The sequence below is a fragment of the Pteropus vampyrus genome, unplaced genomic scaffold (genome assembly GCF_000151845.1).
Source record: "Pteropus vampyrus isolate Shadow unplaced genomic scaffold, Pvam_2.0 Scaffold73, whole genome shotgun sequence".
NCBI lineage: Eukaryota > Metazoa > Chordata > Mammalia > Chiroptera > Pteropodidae > Pteropus > Pteropus vampyrus.
In genome coordinates this window covers 1,010,293-1,014,969 of record NW_011888854.1, presented here as the reverse complement: position 1 = coordinate 1,014,969, position 4,677 = coordinate 1,010,293, and the positions used below count along the sequence as shown (strand labels likewise).

The 4,677-nt window shown below is 34.1% G+C and overlaps 1 pseudogene; it reads right to left on the bottom strand.

Annotated features, from left to right (window-relative positions):
• Positions 1-3,406: 3,406 nt before the first annotated feature.
• On the bottom strand, positions 3,407-3,525 carry LOC111741102 (annotated as a pseudogene).
• Positions 3,526-4,677: the final 1,152 nt, after the last annotated feature.

The following is a 4,677-nucleotide window of genomic DNA, read 5'->3' as shown; positions in this document are numbered from 1 at the left end:
AGTATGTTGTCTGAATAATAAGTGGCTATATTCTTTTACTTTTCCCCTTATTTCTTCTTATAACTTTAGGGACTCATCACTAATATTTGTGTTCTCTGTAACCTTACAGGAAAGATACACAGAACGTGTATAATAAGAATTTTGTAAGTACAAAGTCAAATTTCACCTTCTGTTTCACTTTCAGACACAATACACAGCCAGTGTGATGCTCACAGATGTCATTCACCCAAAAATATGGACCTCTGCCCTCTTAACAGTATTTTCACTGTATTTTTTTAAATCAGTTCTATCCTTCCCAAACTCCTGAGGTACTCATGTTAATCCAAATCTTATTGAAGCTGCCACTTTTTAATTTTCTCCCCACATTATGTTCCAAATATGATCCCATCTCAACATTCTTTATTTCCTCTCTTGTAAATCCTCCAAATGAAGGTATATATAATGAAGAGCATGTGAGCACGTCTCACACCTGCGTCTGGATGTCAATTTGCTATTCCTGTTCTCTGGGGTTACAAACTCCAGTTTCCAAGATGTGGTCACTAAAAACCAGGACGAGTGCCAGGGCTACTGTGTCTTATTCCAGGCTCTGCCACTCTATAAACTAACCAGACGGTGCCATTTCAGTGCTCGGTGTTCATCATCCATAAAATAAAAATAAAATTTTTATTAAAAAAAAAAATGACCACAGAAAAAAGAATCAAAGAATGTTTCTCTCAAACTGAAACATTTATAAATCAGAATGATCATCAGTGAAATAGTGAAAACTCCTGGAGTGTTGTAGCATCACCTGGACTGGACTGGAAACAGTCGCAGGTTGAAGGGGAAGCTGTAGCTTAGGCAGAAGCTCTAGAACTTGAATCATATGAGGGCAATGTTTAACGATTGTGTAGATCTGAGGGATCTGACTAAATTAGAAGTCTTGAACATAGAATTACATGCTCAAGTTGGCCAACTATTCTGTACAGCACGTTTTGAAAGCTGAAGGGCTTGTATGGCAGCTGCGAGGTAAAGACACGCTCATCTCCTACAACTTTACAGCAGACTACGTTGAAAATCAGGCAGAAAAATTTGTCATGAGAGTGGCAGAGTTGCAAATTAAGCTGAATTTTCCACCTCAAGTGCCCTCTTATGGTAAAGTAAAAGTTATGACAGTTGAACACTTAAAACCAGAATGAGATTACCTGGGTGCTTATAAGTTAATATTGATATCTGTTTCGATTAGTAGATTAGCACCAGATGAGAGTGCCATTGGGCAGGGACCTTTCTGTAAACTGAGGACATGTTTGTTTACTGATGATGATGATGATGATGATGATTGATGGTGACAGAGATTATGGACAAAGGCTAACATTTACTAACATTTACTAAAACATGTGCCAGAATTGTTCCAATCTATGAAATAGTGTCACTGCAATACCCATTTCATGGATGAAAACTTAAAGAGCCATTAAACTGTTTTCTCTAAACCCCAAATTTAAAAATCTTAGGGCCAAGATTTCAACCTAGGTACGTTGAAAAGTAAAAAAGTAAAAAAGAAAAAAACACTGTGAAATGTAAATCAACTTGGACTTTGCCTTAAGAACTGTTGAAGCCTTCAAATATTTGCAACAGCTTTGATTTAGGAGTGTGGAGTTTATTTTAGAATTCAAAAAGAGAAAGAATATTGTCCTACTTTAGAATATTTATGTGAATATTTATGTAAAGATAAAGATAAAGAGACATATTTCAGGGAGGCTTATGAAATAGAAATTAGAGTTCTTGGAGAGTGATTAGATATGGAGTGAAGTGTAATCAGGTATAATATTCATACTATTAAAAACCCAAAACAGCATAAGTACCAATCAATCACATTGAATGTCAGATTAATCAGAACAGACAGTAGCAGCTTTAAGCTAGTTGTGTCCTGGCTCGTTATCTGCTCTGAATAAACAGGAGAGGCAGAAAGCGTGTAATCTACGTTTGTGATTTAAGTGAGTGGGTAATGATAATGCTGGTCTTTGTGACTGGGATGTACTTTTGTAGTGAATTATAACACGTGCTTATTTCCTTCGCAAAGCAGTTTTCTGTGTTAACTTCTTATAAGCTTATTATGAGGATCAAATAAAATACATCTTTGTTGTCCATTGCCTAAAAATGTAGATTAGTATTATTTAAATAGTTTTGATTTTGTGTGAAAAATGCATATTTAAAATAATAATGCTCTTTTGAGTTTTTTCATCTTATCGAGGTATGACAGACATGGAACATTATATCAGTTTCAGGTGTAGAAAATAACGATTCCACATTTGTATATATTGTGAAATGACCACGATAAATCTAGTTAACCTCCATCACCATATCTAGTTTCAGAACATTTTTTTTGCCCATGATAAAAACTTTTAAGATTTATTCTCTTAGCTATTTTCAAATATGCAATACAGTATTGCTAACTATAGTCGCCATGCTGGACATGATAACGCCATGACATTTATTTTATGACCAGAAGTTTGTACCTTTTGACTTCCTGCAACCATTTTGCAACCCCCACCTCCTGCCTCTGGCAACCACCAATGTGTTGTCTGTATCTGGTTTGTTTTGATGTTGTTGTTGCTGTTGTTTTTTTTTTTAGATTTCAACTACAAGTAAGATCAATATAAGGGAGATCAAAGACAATATTTGTCTTTCTTTTTCTGACTTATTTCACTTAGATATTGCCCTCAAGGTCCATGTTGTCATAAATGGCATTTCATTCTTTTCTTTTATGGCTAAATAATATTCTTAAATTTTGTATTGATGATATTCTGAAAATATATACACCAGGGAATAGACACATAAGAAAAATGTATTTGGAATAAAATGCTCTACTAATAATTTCAATATACCTTAAATTGAATGTAAATCCAATGCCCAAATATAGTAGGATATTTTAACAAATTATGGCAAATTCATATGACTATACACAAACACTTACTGCTTGAATTGTAATATATATGCACCTACATCAAAAAAAAGGTACACATTTGTTTTGTAGATATTAGTGTACGTGTTTATTATATTACAGGTGGCATCGCTCTAGCCACCTCTCTCCAATAATATGATCTAAGGTAGATATTTGACAGTGGACCATGGAAAAGCAATAGAACTATAAGTAAAATTAATATTGTACAAATTTCCATACCTTAACTTCAAATGTTAGGGTAGTAAATTGACACAACTTATTTCAGTATAATTTGTCAACAAATTTATATTTGCACACATATATAATTAGATACGTGTTTAAGGAAGCACATCAACAGATGCTTATCACGTGATGATTTTTTTTTCAATTTTTTTTTTTTTTAATTTTTTAGATGAGGCAACCCTTGGTTGACCTCACAGATTACAAGGACCTTGTCAGTATACAATCCCTTATTTTTTTAATTTTTTATGCCTACAGCACCTGGTCTTCCTAGGTGGTCTCCAATCCAAGTACTAACCAGGCCCGACCCTGCTTAGCTTCCAAGATCAGATGGGATCGAGTTTGTTCAGGGTAGCATGGCCATAGAATCACATGATAATTTTTAATAGTATAAAACATTAAAATCAACTTAGGTATACACAGGTAGACAACAGATAATATGTTTTGTATGCCCCATGCCAATACACAATGAAATCCAAAGCATCGGTTGAAATGAACAAATTAAATATAATTGCCAACCTGCAGAGATGTTCACAATCTATTGTTAAGTGACAAAAGAAAAAATTTAGTATTATATAATATGAATGGTTCCTTTGGTGAAGCTGAGAAATGAATTCTATTCTTAAACTCCAAGGCTGCTCTGTGTTCCACTGTACTCTGATGCCTTCCAGTCATATTAACAAAAATTAGCATAAATATAACCCCTGTGCCTTAGATTCCCCTGATACAATGAACCTCTGATTAATTTCAATTTGGGGCATGGGTGCCTAGCAATACAGATCATCCTTAATTTGACTTAAGCCCATGCTCAGTCCCTAGCAGAATAAAATAAACCAATGAACTTATTTGATTACCTTGGCAAATGGATTTATAAGGAACTACAAGGAAATGCTTGTAACTCAATTAAGAAAGAACTCTAATTATAGGGAAATAATGTTGATAAACATTACATTTCTAATTGAATATTATGATAGTCTTAAATAATCAGATATGTGGGAAAATAATAGAGAACGGAGAGAAGGAAAATGAATAAAGAGAGACAGGAGATAAGAAGTGAATGAGGAAATGAGGGTTAATTTTATTTTTCAGGTCTTCAGTATCTGATTCTCACATACTTTCCTCTAATGCATGTACTGCCCGCACTTCTGCAAAGCATGTCATAAACCAATGAACTGAAATGCTTGATTTTTCTCTGTATATTCTATTTTGTTTCCATGACTTTGCTCATACTATATACCTTCTACAGATGTGTCCTTTTCCAAATCTTTGTGCGTCTAAATCTTACCTAATTTTGAAGAGTGGCTCAATGACCACACATTTCACAGAGCCTTTCTGATTAATCAGCATCCCAGAGGAACTCTCGATGGAATATCTGATCATACTTCATCTGAAAATGTTAGTAACATGTAACCTGTCCTCCAAGTGCAGTAAATATTTTCGTGTTTTACTTTGCCTCTAAATAAATATAATTCCCCATTTTTCATTATGGAGATATCGATGTTCTTTTTCTTGGATTGGAT